Source organism: Molothrus aeneus, chromosome 1 (genome assembly GCF_037042795.1).
Source record: "Molothrus aeneus isolate 106 chromosome 1, BPBGC_Maene_1.0, whole genome shotgun sequence".
NCBI lineage: Eukaryota > Metazoa > Chordata > Aves > Passeriformes > Icteridae > Molothrus > Molothrus aeneus.
Genome location: NC_089646.1, coordinates 65,544,539 through 65,560,003, shown reverse-complemented (window position 1 = coordinate 65,560,003; position 15,465 = coordinate 65,544,539).

Sequence of the window (15,465 nt, the reverse complement as noted above, 5' to 3'; positions counted from 1 at the left end):
CCTACGCAGAATGGTGTGTAGGAGTCTAGTGACTGTTTTTCCTCAAAAAAAATACCACAAGTATGCAAACTGCCCCCAGATGACCCTGCTGGGATGAAGGCTGAATCATAGAATCATGTAAGTTGGAAAAAACCTTTAAGATCATTGAGTTCAACCATTTACCCACCACTAGTGAGTCCACCACTAAACCATGCCCTCAGGTGCCACATCTACACTTCTTTTAAATATCTCCAGGGATGGTGACTCAACCACTTCCCTGGGCAAGGTCTTGATATCCAATCTAAATGTCCTCTGACACAACTTGAGGCCATTTTCTATTGTCCTTTTGGTTGGTACTTGTGACACAGCTGACTCCCACTCACTACAACCTCCTTTCGGTTCGCAAAGACACACTAAACCTCTGCAGAAAGTTTGCTGTAGGAATGAGGAGGTGGAGGAGACAGAAAAAATATTTAGATATAATGTCCCTTTCTCCATTAAGATTCTTACAAAATGGGCTTGAATAGACGATTGAGGGACTTACATTTTTTAAATTGTAAAACAAAATCTGAAACACCATCACTAATCCAGTAGACCAGCAATAATCAGAGAGCAAGAGAGTACTGAATGACACTGGAAAGGATTTTATGCAGATGATGTCATTCTTTCTTTGAATGAGTGCTATTAATCTGCATCTGAAGCATAAAATCATGAGGTAATGGAATACATTAATTACTGCAAGCTGCCAGTGTCTCTATGCCAGTGGTTACCAACACTTTTGGAGCCAGCCTCAGCACTTTTCCTCCTGGCCCTTGTCCCCAGCAGATAGCTTCCACCTTTTCCCACATCAGCTGAAATTTCCCATTTCATCTTGCCAGACAGAGTCTTTGCTGCTCTCCTGTGCCCCGGGTCCCATGCTCCTGCTGTATTTTCTGACTGCTAGCTCCCAAGAACAAGGCCACAGACACCAGCAGAGCTTATTCACTTGGCCCCTTGCACCGTACTGAGCGTCACCTTCAACAGGAACATACCTCACTGGCTGGGAAGTCCTAAGTTACCTGGATTGTTCTGCTAGCTCAGCAGGAGTGGTGGAGGGAAGGTGAATGCAGTGGATCAGTGCAGTGTGTGTTCCATCCCAAATGATGGAAGTGTATGAGATCTCTCTGGTAGGAGCTCACGATTGCATACTTCCAGGTCCTTGGCACCTGCTCAGGAGGGAACTTCGGGGGATTTTCAGAGCATGGTGTAAATGGCCTTGCAGAGCAAGCTATCAGCATTCCAGAGTATGTCCAGAACAAGTAAATTATACTAAGGCAATAGCACTTCCATCTAGGTTTGGAGGGGTTTTTTCCTGGTTAGTTTCTTGGGGCAGGTTTTTTTTTTGGTCTAATTAGTCTAATTGGTCATTACAAAATTGGCATATTTTGTAATGTCTAATGTAAGTACAGGCAGGTAACTGATCCTGGTACTCAATATAGGTTTTATAGTAATGTATTAGAAGGATAAAGATAGTTCTGGCTATTTTTATAGTGGTGTAAGTGCCAGGTCTCTGACCCCAAGGTCTGGCCTGCTGTTCCCTGAGGACTGGAGTTTAAGCTCTCAGGTTGTAAGCAATCAAGAGACTATTTGTGCAGCTGACATGCAAAGGTACTTAAAGTGTCTGAGATCATGTCAAGGTGTCTGTAAGGACAGAGCCAGCAGCAGCTCCAACTCAGGCCTTGGGTTGAAGGGACAAAACTAGACTGAGTCCCCTTCTTTCCATCTTTGATAATCCATCCACATGCTACCAGCCAAGCAGTTGGTAGCTCCAAGAGAGGAGAAGTTGTGGAAGAGGAGTCTGGGAAGCAGGGTGTAAGTGATAATGAGACAGAGGAAGCTAAAAGGAAGATGAAAAGCTTGAAAAGGAAATGGAAAAGGAGGATGAGTATGGGAGCTGGGAGAGTAGAGTCAGAACTGGTTCAACAATGTGAGACTATTTGGAAAATCAGAATGACAGTGGGACAGGGGAAAGTAGTCAGGATAAGAAAAGGCAGAAGACTGGAGCTGGATGAAGGGTCTAAAGAGGTACCCTGGTGGGCTAAGAAACTTTTTAGGAGGAAGCTTTGGGGTAGAGCTGGGACTGTCTGGGCAAGGCAGCAAAGGCAGAGCATTCATCAGGGACAGGAAGACTGTAGAGCAAGGGGATGCTTGTGAAGCAGAAGGACTGAGGGGAGGAAGAGACTCAGGTAGGGCAAAGTGCAGTTTAGCAAAGAGCCTCAGATAGGGATTCACAGCTCAGAGGAGGAAGGGACAAAGGAAGGAAGGGATTCAGCTGACAAGGAGAAATGGATAGGGCTGAGGAGAGCCAAAGGAAAAGAAGCAAAGCAGAAACATGAGAGTGGGGTGTGACAGAGTCAGTCAAGCTTGGGAAGGAAAAGCAGAAGAGTGTGTGTCTCAATGGACATCAGTGATAAATGCTGTCCCTCAGGGGCCTGGGACCAGAGGTATTTCATAACTTCATTAAAGACACAGACAAAGGGACTGAGTGCATGCTCAGCCAACTTGCAGATGACACCAAGCTGAGTGGTGCAGTTGACATGCCTAGAGGATGGGATGCCATCCAGAGGGACCTGGACATGCTCGAGAAGTGGCCCAGGGAAATCTCATGATGTTTAACAAGATAAAGAGCAAAGTCCTGCATATGAGGTGGGACAACCCCTGATAAGCTGGGGGATGAACAGGTCAAGAGCAGTCTCGCTGAGGAGGATTTTGGGGTGCAGGTGGATGAGAGGCTGGACATGAGCCAACAATGTATGCTTCCAGCCCAGAAAGCCAAGTATGTCCTGGGCTGCATCCAAAGCAGTGTGGCCAGAAGGGCAAGGGAAGGGATTCTGCTCCTCTGCTCGCTCTTCTGAGACCCCACCAGGAGCACTGGCATCCAGCTCTGGGGTCCCCAGCAAAGGAAGGACATGGACCTGCTGGAGCGAGTCCAGAGGAGGTCACCAGGATGATTAGAGGGTTGGAGTACCTCTTCTATGAGGAAAGGTTGAGAGAGGTGTGTTTACTCAGTCTGGAAAAGAGAAGGGTTCAGGATGACCTAATTGTGGCCTTCCGGTACTTGAAGGGAAACTATAAGAAAGATGGAGAGGGACTTTTTACAAGGGCATGTAGTGACAGGACAAGGGAGAATGGATTCAGATTGAAAGATCTGATATTAGGGAAAAATTCTTGACTGTGAGGGTGGTGGGGCACTGGAACAGGTTGTCCAGAGAAGTAGTGGCTGCCCCATTCCTGCAAGTGTTCAAGGCCAGGCTGGATGGGGCTCTGATCAACCTGGTCCAGTGAAAGGTGTCCCTGCCCTTAGCAACGGGGTTGGAGCCAGATAATCTGTATGGTCCTTTCATACCAAGCAATTCTGTGATTCTATGACTCTGTGTGTCTCTTGCAGCATATATTTCTTTGGTTCATACAGTGACAGCAAACAGCACTGAAACCCACTGGTAAAGTGTGTGTGTGTTTGTGGTGTACACACTCACATACACAAACGTGCATGGCAGGTGAGAACCTGTCAGATACACCAGGCAATGGTCAAACACTAATGAAAATTGTCCTTTAGTTAAAGTAGGTGATGCCTTCAAGGACAGTATGAAGGCTCTTGTGTGCTGGGGTACTGAGAGAAAACAGAAGCACACGCGTGTGCTTTCAGTATGTTTCTGTAAACTTAGGAAATAATGGCCTTTTTTTTTTCCTGTTAATGTTTAAAAATATCATGTCCTTACTTTTGGGCAATGCTAGAATTAAGGCTGCAAAATGCTGTCAGCCCTGAGACCTATAATTTTAACTGCATCATCATACATACTTTTCCCCTCAGGACACTTCTTTGCTGAAGACACAGGATGGATCTGCTCTGGGACATACCCAGGGTTCCGTTCCTTACTCTATGTAGAAATTGTCAATTGGGTATTGCATGAGACAAAGAACTGAGGATAGAGACTAGAGATTGTCAGAGCTGTATCTTGGTTCTGCTCTAATTCCTACAAGATGTTAATCAAACTTTGACAGTTTGACAGCTTATTTAAGCAAGTGTGTTTCTTATGTACTGCATTCCAGATTTCAGGTGCTGCTGCTTATGTTTGCAGCAAAAGTCAGCGTAAGTTGTTCCCTTGTCAAGTAAAGTGCTGTATAATGCTAAAGCTTCTGAAAGAAAAAAATCAAACTGGGCATTTAAAATTAATGAACAAATGGGTATTTGTGATATTAGAGTGGCGGGTGTTATGGATATTAGTAATTCTGTCTCCACCACAAGGTTTGAGTGGCACCATTACTAAGGTTTGGTACCATGCCTTGAGCAAGATGGTAAAAAGGAATATTGAACAGGAGCTCATTAATGGTGCAATCACACACAATTTTCTGGCTGCAGCAGATCCTGTCTCACAGGTTGCTGACCTCTCAGGTCTGCTGGTAGAAGAGCACATCTCACTGTTCCTCGGCTTTGCAAAAACGATCTGCCTCAGCGTGGGCACTGCTTTGACTGCCATTTAAAAGCACACACACCCCCGTGCTGCCTCCCCAAAAAACTGGATCATTTGACAGAATTTGAGTTAGGAAATGACTACAGATGGAGCTGTGCTGGCAGATCAGAAAGTGTGATTATGTCCCTGGTAGAGAAGGGGTGATGAGCAGCTGGTGGTAGCACCAGGGCAGTGACTCTTTCTTGGGATGAGCTGTGATCAAAACACATCTGATCCTATTTCACTGGGGTCCCACCCTCAACAACACACAGAGCATGGGTTGGCCTTCACGCACAGCAAAGGAGCACAACACAATGCTGGGCTCCAGTACTTACTGCACAGGACTAAGCTATGCTGCACAGGTGACATTTCTTATGGTGTTTCCCAACTGCTAAGTGGTGAACTTTACAGTGTGAAATGTATTCTGAGCACATTTTTATATGTCAGTACACATGGAAATACATGTTACATAAGGTATATGTGTGCCATGCATACATATGGAAATATATTTCTGCTACCTTTTCTTTGCTGTGCACTAGGAAATACTCAAGGGGCAGATGAATCAGTCCTATGGCCCAGTCAAAATTACAATGAGTCTATCAAGTAGACCTCACAGAGAACATTTAAATCCCATAGGTATTTCAGAGACACTTACTAACTTCTGGTGCTCCTTAAATATTAACAGCTGTTCTGGACTGCTGGACGAAAGATCATTTGGAAAGTGTTTTGTGCAGATCCATGACATAACGGTGTCTCAGTTGAAAAGGAATGATTCCTTTAATCAAATCATTGTGTAACATGTTTGATTCACCACAGAGTTGCTAAGTAGTGTGTCCCAAGTCTCTGCATTAGATACATGGCATAACTGGGCTGGGGGGTGGTGGTGGGGGGAGTTGAAAAAGGAGATGTTGTTTAAACCATGCCCATAACCTAAATCTTAGGCCAGAAGTGGACAAAGCAAGTTTCCTAACTGAAGGTGGAGTCTGAAAGCTTCTTTGATTTGTGCCAACCAGTGGTCCCAAGAACAGCTTGAAAAGAGAAGCAAATAGGCTGAGGGCAGCAACCAAGCATCGACTAGTGGTGAGGATGCCTGAGTCTAAATCCTCATGTCATCCTCTAAGAAGTTAAAAGGACATATAAGGTGCTCTGCTGACTTCATATTAGCAAGTTAGGCAATTCCCCCAGAGTGAAACCAGATGGTTTTCAGGACATTTTGGTTTGTCTTTGCTATTCCAAAAGACTGTAGTGAAGGCATGTGGGCTGAGCTGGGAAACCTGCCCCTGTGCTCTAGTGTACCTTGAGTGATATTCATGTATGAAATGCATCTGTTTTGATTGAAAAGGATTTACCAATGGCAAGGAGGCTTGACATTGGCAGAACTAACATTCCCACCACCTGGTACAGTTTTCTGCACTAGAAGAAGGATTGAAAGGTAGTTAGAGCTCAAGACCCATTTAATAGAAATTTAAAAGACAAGAGGTGCACCACTACAGTGACATGAGTGTTGTGCACAAACCTTGAAATGCCTTAAAAGACACTTTACCACTTTTCCACACAAACCTTTCCTGAGGGAACTAATTTTGCCTGTTGGGAGAAAAATAATCTATTCTTCTTTGAATGAGAAAAACTGAGTTTAAAAATGGAAATCATCTTCTGACAAACTGCACCACAAAGGTGGAGAAAGCTTCCTGTGGCACTCTTGATGTGATAACCTAGAATAAATGCCAGTTGGTTGAAGAGGCTGTCCACATGGTAACCATTCATGCTATGTACAAGTGATGCAATTGATTTTTGTAATCCCAGACAAAAGTAGACTCTTCTGAAGCATTGTCAGCCTGTGAAAAGCTTCCAAAGACCAAAGCTGCTGCTGAAAAGCCAATGGTGTGGCGAGCTTCCAGCTTGGCATCTGCTGCTAATGTTCCATCTACCTAAAATTGCCATTATAACATAGTTAGAAAAGGCGTTTTTCATTTCCTGCTCTGCACTGATGTGTAGAGTTACTGTGTGCTGTTAGCAACCAAGTGCTGGTTTTCACTTCAGGAACAGATGCCTTTTATTGAAGGCTGGATCCTGGCAGCCCCTCCATAATTACAGAGATGGAAAAGGGTGCAAGAAGCTGCCTGGACTCAAATGTGCATGTGCAATGCTCTTTCTATCAAGTTTGGTTTTCTCTTTTCACTGTCCTCTTACTCTCTCAGATGTGAGGCTCCTCTTCTGATAAGAGCACGCTCATTAGGTGAGAAGAGGAGCCCTCACTGCATCTCTCCAGCACGTGAGAGTGTTCCTGGATGCAGGCAGCTTCAGTCCCTGCCCAAATCTTCCTTGTGTGAAACTGTTGGTTCAAGCCTTATGGGCTGCTCTGTAGTTTCTAGAATATTTCAGACCTCCTCCATTAGGACACGTTAAGCAGCTGCCAGTCTCTAGAGATCAGGGCATGATGGGCACTTGTGGTGGCCAGAGTTTAGTGTGAATCAGATGCATTTTCTCTGAAGCAATTTCAGAAGCTGAAGCTGTCCTTGTCCTCTCCCTGGATAATCTCCTCCTGACAGTGGTCATGAATCATCCTTGAATAACTCTTCCATAGAGATGGTTTTGACATTCTGTTGAGTCATCTGTGCAATCTGGGAGGGTTTGCTGTATGCTGGCTCCACACCTGCATTTTCCAGAACAAGCCAGTGGGAAATGGCCCGTGCAGTTGCTCATGGTGTCCTGCACTGCACTGCACTGCAGTACCATGCACTGTTCTTGGTCATCCCCCGTCTCTTTCCAAAGGTAATGCAGCTTTTGCAGCATTCTTGTTTTCCAGGTTTTAGCTAAGCCAGGTCATAAGCACATGTTTACTCTGGGGCTGTCTCTGCTGGTTGAAGATAGTGCCTCTGAGAGGTACTGGTGACTGTTCAAGCACAGAGGTCTCCATTCCCACTGATCAACCAGCAGGTGGAAATGTGTTTACATACACCATTTGCTTCTTTACAGAATGAACTCAGTTATGTCAAACCACTGAAGAAGGCAGTCTGAACTAGCCCATGTGCAGTGGAGCAGCTCAAGGAGTGTCCACGCAGAGAAGGAGCTGTGAACTTCAGGTGGGACTTGGACACACACAATCACAGCTGAAAAAGTAATGCAAGATGAAGACATCTATCCACAGCCTGGAAATCCATCTGACTTCAACATGGTCCATTTGAGGTAATGGTAGCACATGGACAGGATTTTAAATATTAAAAAATTCCAACATAAACTAAATTAAAACCTAATTACACAAACTTGCAATGAAGAGGGAAGAATGAACATAATAACTGAACTCTATTAAGGGATTTGCATTTGTACAGGAACATTTGCAAAACTAAATGTTTTAAAAATTGTTTCAGATAATTTGGCCAGAAATAATTATCACATAAAATCAGACTGTAAACACTGAGAAAACTAAATTAAGCTGAGACATGAGGTAAAGTAAGATATTAATAAGAATCATCATTTCATATTTTGTACACTTTTTTTCAACAGCCCTGAAATGTCTTACTGCAGGATAATTAGAATATAATCTTGTTCCAGGAAATCCAGCACTTGCAAGTCCAGCCCTGTGTGTGTTTGCCTTTAAGTCTGTCTGCACACTGCTTGGAATAACCTGACTGATGTGTCAGATACTCACTAGTATCTACTAGAGAGCAGGGACAAGGCAAACAGCACTAATTTTTCAGTTGATTTTTAACTGAGGAAGAAGTACAGGTGCCACTAAAGACCATAAAAAATAGAGAGGATCTTGGAAAAGTTATTATCCTTATGGAATGGAAAGATCAAAGGGAGAATCAATTTGGGGAAAACAGTCTAAAAGTGAGCACAAAGGGTAGTAGTAGAAGTACAATGCATTATTGCAAATTTAAAAAAAAAAGAAAGGATGTAGACGATGTTGGAAGTGGAGAACAACTCTTTCGAGATTTATAATTATTTGTAGACAAGCAAACTAGGAAGTCCTTGAATAGATTTTAAAGTAGTCTGGAAGCAAATTGGAATGCAGGCCATATTATCTGGAGCTTGAAACTTTTACCTTAAAGTACTTGCAATCCCTTTATTGCAGCTGTGTCTTTCTTTAACTTCCTAATCTTTTGCTTGCTTTGTGACATCAGATAGATTTTTAGAGTCAAGGTCTATTCCAAGCCTTAGAGGTTCTAAAATCAGAAGCCAGATGTTTGGAAATGGAGAGGGGGTTTAAGAAACAGAGAATTAACATAGTGACATATAGGTTGACATACAGGTTGTGTGTATATATATATATATATATATATGTATATATATACACACACACATTTATATACACACACATGTGTATGTTTGGCAGTTTCTTTTGCTCATTCTCTCCATCAGGGTGCTGAGAACACTTAACAGTTCTCAATAAACCTGGCCAGCCCCAGCTGGGACCTCCACCCAACCACCTTAAAAGGGAACAGAGCCCCTTTTTAGTTCAGCTGGGGACTGTCAGCCTCTGCTTGAGTTGTTGGGGGGCATTTTGGTCTCCAACTCAGCCTGTCTAGGGCTTGCTATGGACACCTTTTCTCTGGAACTCATTGTCTGGACTGATTTCCCAGACTAAACTGGGCACTGTCTCATCATCATGGCCCTACTATCACTGGACCTGACTTATGAACTGGCTTCCTGATTCTGCCTTCCTGGTTTGATCTTGGATCTGCCCTGTCAGCATGCTTTTGCCTTACGGTCTGGACTCTCGGTTGCTATCTCTCAGCCCATCCTGCTTGGCTCCCTTGAGGCTGAGGGGAAGGCTATGGGGTCAGCTCAGTTCCTGGCTTGCCATCCCTTGGAGAAAAGACCTGGATTTGATGCTCTCTCTTCTGCTTTCGTCAAGTGTGTGTGTGAGTGCACAGAGGTGAGGTACTGTGCTGTCACAGTGACAGAAGGTGGTGGCTCCTACCCACTCTACAGAAGTGCTGTAACTGAAGCCATCTTTTTGCCTAAGGAGGAAGGAACTGTTGTTAACTGTCTACTCTTCCCCTGGAAGCAAGAAAGCAGCAGAATATACAGCAGAAGGCAGTGATATGGAATAGAAGTCTCTGGCAGCATTGCTATATTATCTGCACCACGGGAGGAAAATCTAGATAATGGTTTTATTTTCAGATGTGAAGATCTGTGGTTCAGATTTAGCTAGAGGACTTTGCCCACAAATATAGATAATCCTCTATTCAGTGTTTCACTTCACTGCAAAGCCTTGCTTGTCTAGGTAAGAAATGTGCACTGGCATGCTTCTTGTGTTTCCGGAGCTCAGTGTTCAGGTCACACTCGGTAATTCTTATCTCTCAGACTGATCCACGTGTGTTTTACAGGGCAAGGGGACTGAGATTCTGCAGTAAGATTCCAGAATCACCTTTTGATCACTTTTGTCACTGCATTCAACCAACTCCACAATATCAAGGAATGTTTTTGGCCTCAGTAGCAACAGAGCTGGGCAGCAGGTCCCAAATTTGAAAACAAGAAGCCACTATTTGTATTTCCATGTCTTCTCTGTGCTTCCACTGGGAGATGCTTAACAGGTATCCACCAAATGGTCAGCCCACAGGGAGGAGGAGGGAGGATGATAGAGAAATGAGTGAAGGAAGCTTCAATCCTTCCTTTCCTAACCTGCAACTTCTCAAGATACATCCAGATTGGGAAAAAAAAAAGATGGAACACAGTGTCTCCTCACACAGTCTGGGTAGAAAAAGATGCTTTGAAACTGGGAGAGAAGTAGTGTGGAGAACAACTGGATAAGGAGACAAAACACAGTGGGAAGACAGGCCCTGGGAATTGGAGTAGAGAATGAAGAAGTTAAAAAGAATGTGTAGTGGAAAGGGTATATTAAAAAGCTTATATGCAGCCTGTGGGACAAAAAGGGGAGATACAAAGGTAGGTGCCATGACTTTGGCCTCCATAAACCAGATTAAATTATCCTGTTTACTTTATCCTGCAGTCCCCAGCAGTGGAGTGAAGTGTTTCTGCATCTCTTGGTTTGTGTGAATAATATGTTCTTGGCATCAGCTTTGGTTTTAATGTGATTGGTTTTTAAACATAATTAGAAGTGTTTTTACAGCTTTGTGTATTTCTGTTTAAGAGACAACAAAAAGTAATGCACGGATATGTTTTTTAGCAGAGAAAGATCTCTAAAACATTACACCAGAATGGCACTACTCTCTTGATAATAAGAACATGCATGGTGGATCATTGCAGAATTGGCTTTGAATGTTTGCCAGCAAAGCCTCTGACTCAACAGAAAGCACAACCTGTGGTTTGTTAGCCCTGTTGACCTCGGTGCCTTGTTGTGCAAGCTGTTCACAGGATCAGATACCCCAAAATGGAGCCTTAGATGGGGGAGGAGTTGTTCAGTAATGTTTCAATTTTGAACTTTCTTGATTTAGTAAAATTCACTTTCCTTTTTCATTTGAGTTTACTGTGGAGGCTACAGTAAGATCATCAGGGACTCCAGGAATGCATAGTCCCACTAAGCCAAGGGGATAATACATATGCTCAAATGATGCCTGTAAAACTTGATACAAGAACCCCTTAAGCACATGCTCTGGTTTTCTGAGAGTGCATTAGTGGGACTTAACAGACACACAAATTCTTTCCTGAAGATAGGCGCAGGAAAAATTACTCCACAAAGGAAATGCCTCTCCATAGAGGGACTCACAGCTGTGCTGTGTACTCTTACCCCTCACTGCACTCTGGTGCCTGAAGCCTTTGGGGAGCTGAGCTGTTCTTCACAGGCTTGTCTCCTATCTGTGTCCAGCATCTGCCTCATGTGGCTTGGTTTTCTTTATCTTAACTGGCCTGGCCTCCATGCTGGATTTCTTCTGGACAAGCAGACAAACCCAGTACTTTTAAGAAGTGAGTGCACACCGTTTTTGGGGCTTATGGGCTGACTGGCTGCTCCTCCTGTAGCATTTCTATGGCAATAATATGATCTAAGTATCTTGAAGGAACTTTGACAATTTAAGCCAGTGGAGTATTCAATATCTTAACTTCTGCTTTTTCTTGTGTTTCCATGAGCTTATCTGCAAGCTTAACAGTGCATCAGTGTCAGATTCTACTTTCCACAAATGTACACACATTTAATTCACCCGAATGTTTGTTCCACAGTTTGGTCAAAATAATATATAAACCACATTTTTGTGACTTAAAAAAGGCCTTACCACTTGCTATAAAGACAAGGCTGGGAAATGATTCACCTCTGAAGGAAATAGTGTGCTGTTTCTGTTGTACCACTTCTTAAGCCAACAGACAAACAGCTTTGAGACCTGCTGCTGCACCCTAGAACATGTTTTGATGTTGCCTTTCAAGTGTTTAAACAGAAGATAGAGTCAGTTGTGAAATGTCTTACTCCTTTTTGATGAAAAGGAGCTTCAACTGGAATGTGATGAAGCCATGGCACAACTTTCTAGAAGGAGTGCAATGTGCAGCTGGAGCTGAAGAAGTCGGTGTGGAGGCTGCCAAGCCAGACTGGAGCAACAGCTTGGGTCAGGGGCAAACAGGAGTGGGTGTTGCAGCCATCAGCTGCCATCAGCTAATCCATGAAAAACCAAGCCCAAATTACTTCTGTCCTAACTGCAGTGAGAAGCCAGCTTTGACCCATGTTTCTTATTCATATCACTCTAGTTCTCCTTCATCTGTCATTCCTCTGTCTTGTACGCCATGTGGGTAATTGTTTATCAGTGTGTGAAAATGGGTAAAGGATGCAGTCATACTGCTGTGATAGGACTTTTGGAAAATGAGATCCATGGCTTTTACAGTGTTGACCTTGTGAAATTTTGGTACAGCTGCAAGATCCCAAGAGCTGTGTTTTCAACTTGCATTTGTTTCCTACAGTGTGTTTTTAAAATTATCTACACTCCTCAGCACTGGAGCTTGACCTTCTTAGCCTTAGACTAAAAAGATTTATAAAATCACTGGCCACAACTAGAGAAAACCATTTTTCAGGAGACCCCATAAACAGGGAAATTACATAGAACCACAATAATTCAAAGCAAAGCCATATGTTTAATTATTGTTGTAGCCATTTGGATTTAAGGATGACTGAACATCTTTAAATGATAGAGCATGGCTTACAAAGGTGAGCTGTGTGGTTTGTGATGCACCACTGCAAATATTCTGTGTACTATTTGAACGCCACTTCACAGTTCTGAGGAATATAAAGGCTAAAGGAACTTGAAGCTTTGTGGTTGATCTGTACCTAGTGATCTGCAATATGCCTACAAAGTAAACATTCCAGTTATCAAATAAATTTTAATATATTTGAGAATTTTCAATAGAATGGGGATTATTTTCTCCTTTGTGGATTTCTTCTGTTCATAACTGTACTGGGAAGGAGGCAAGGAAAAACATTTCCACAGAAAATAACTCTGTTTTGCTTATTTCCTTTTAACCCTGCAACCTTTGAGCTGCTTAGCTAATTTAACGTGCTCAAAAAGTGATATTTAAAAGAACTCTCCCACACATGTCTGTCGCAAACAATACTAGAGGGCCACTGAATGACAAAAATACTTGGGGAAGAAAGCATGGGTTGGAATGCTTTTTAATCATTCAGATATGTTAAAATGTTTGTGGTCAAATCTAAAGAAAGAGCATACCACTGGAGGCATCTTGGCAAGGTGCACTTGTGTTAAGTGCCTCATGTGTCTCCTGTTTCTTTAACTGATAAAATAAAAGGCTTAGGAAAAAATGCTGGCAAGCCACATCATATTTAAATGAACAGTTCAGAACCTAGAGCAACTGAGAAAGAAAGATCAGAGTGAACTGGTGGAGTGAGGTAAAAAGGAGATGCAGTGGAAAATATGAGCAACTTCATGAAAAAGTTCAGAAACCTGTCTAAATCAGAAGCAAAAATACCAGGGTGGAAGGGACTAAAAGGGCTGTGAAAGTGCAGAGCCTGCTGACCTATAGAGAAGCAGCTCTTTGTGAAAAGACAGAAGCAATGTTCAGTGGAAAGCCAAAAGCTCTGGGACTTGCTTTTCATGGGTACATCTACACTAACTTCAGAGCACCGGCCCAAGCTCAAACTTGCCTCATGTTTGGACGCAAGACTCTGCTCAGGGCCTTGGGTGAGCTCCATCTCTGGGAGGAGGTGGGGAGTCTGTGCTGGCCCAGCCCTTTAATATAACCCAAATGGTATCATACCATGTACTTCAGATGAGCCTTTGCTTTCTCCCAAATCGTCTATTCCGGAGCTCATAATTCTGTTTGGCAATTATCTCCCTCCTGGAAGTGCCTAATGTCACATCCCACAAAACCCTGCTGGAAGTGTGGTGTGCTGAGTACGAGGAATTCACAGCTTGCCAGTGGTCCAGCCTGCTCCTTATCGTGCTAAGGGCAGGTCAGCAGCAGGGCCACACCATCTGCCTGCCACTGGGGCTTCCTCTTGGACAAAAAGGCAACAGTGGTTCAACGAGTACAATTTTAATTATTTTTTGTTTTCTTCCTTAGACTTTGGTATGCCATCATGAATGGTTGGGCCAGACAGGGAGTGGGGCCAGCCTGGGAAGTGCTGAGGGTGCCTCCCTGTCTCTTGGCCTGTGCAGGTGTCTCTGCAGGAAGGATGCTGCATGAGGTGTGGGCTCGGCACTGGTGTCACCAGGGCTTGCAGTACCGAAGGACACCTCACAGGGCCTCTGTCAGAAGGTGCTCTTCTCCTTTGCTCTGTGGCTGGTCTCTTGCCTGATCTCTGTCCTGTGACCAGCCACATGAGGCCTCATGTGCTAGGAGGAAAGAAGGCTGATGTCAGGCTGTGGTGGTGGTGGTGGTGGTGGTGGTAAAAGTAGGGTTAATTTAGGATTTCTTCCCCTGCCTCCATGAGCTGTCCTATGATTACCCCTGGGGAAGCACCCCAGCAGCTGGGACTCTTCCAAAGAGGGAAAAGGACAAAAAGCCACCAAAAGAGATTTTAGCATGGCCTCTTAAACACAGGTATTCTTGTCTGAGATGCTCTGATATAATTTAGATGAACATGATATGAATAAGTAGATATGGTATCAGTGATGTTGAAGTTCATTGAAATGTTTGGTTAATAATACCTGGAAAAAAGGTGAAGCTCTGTCAGTGAACTGTGCCCTATATCACGTGATTAATCTGAAGCTGGACAGATTTGTACCTTTTCCTGGCCACATGATTACCAGGTACCACCACAGAGAGCTGCAGTGTATTTGCATAAATAAAAAGGAAGATTGTGCCAAAATTCTTCGATGGAACAGTTTGCATTATTTAATGCCAGTTTCTCCAAATCAGAAAGAACTGAGCCCACTTATGGGACAATGAAAAGCAACTCATCCTCAGGACATCCTGAGAAGGGGGAGATGAAGGATATTGCCATGCGAAGTGTCCCAATGAAGACCAGCTTCTTGTTTGGAGCTGCAGGCTGTGAGGAGCAGTGCATGACCAGATCCCTGTGCTCTTGCCTTTGCCTACCTCCAGGAAAGCGTCTGGCTGCTGCTGACAAGGGAGAGCTGTGAGTATCTGGGGTGACAGCTACTGCTACAGAAAAGGGGAAAATGACCTCCCCTCACATCAGCGGTTGCTGCCCTATCTCTCCAGGCCCGCTGCAGGAGTGGCAAGCCCTAGAAAAGCTCTAAGCACACGCTGGTACCAGGTAAGCCAAGATCCTCTGACTTTTATATGTAGTGCTCAATGAGAAGCCTCAGAGCATAAGCTAATAGACAGCAGTTCTTTTAGTGAAACCTTTATGTTAATTCAATACTGACTACTTATGGAATTTCCCTTCTCTGAGAAAATCTCAACTTCTATAGAGAACAGCACTCAGTCTTGTTCTTTTTCTTTTCAGAACTTCAGAAGTTCCCTTGAAAATTCCCCGAAGCCTTAATAATAATGATCCTCAGTTGCATGTCAGGATGTAATGTACAATGTAAAGTTTTCACATTTGACGCTCAGCATAGTTAAATTTACCACAGTGCTTCATATTCAATTTATCCCAAGAATTCTATCAAAATCACATAGTGTTCAACTA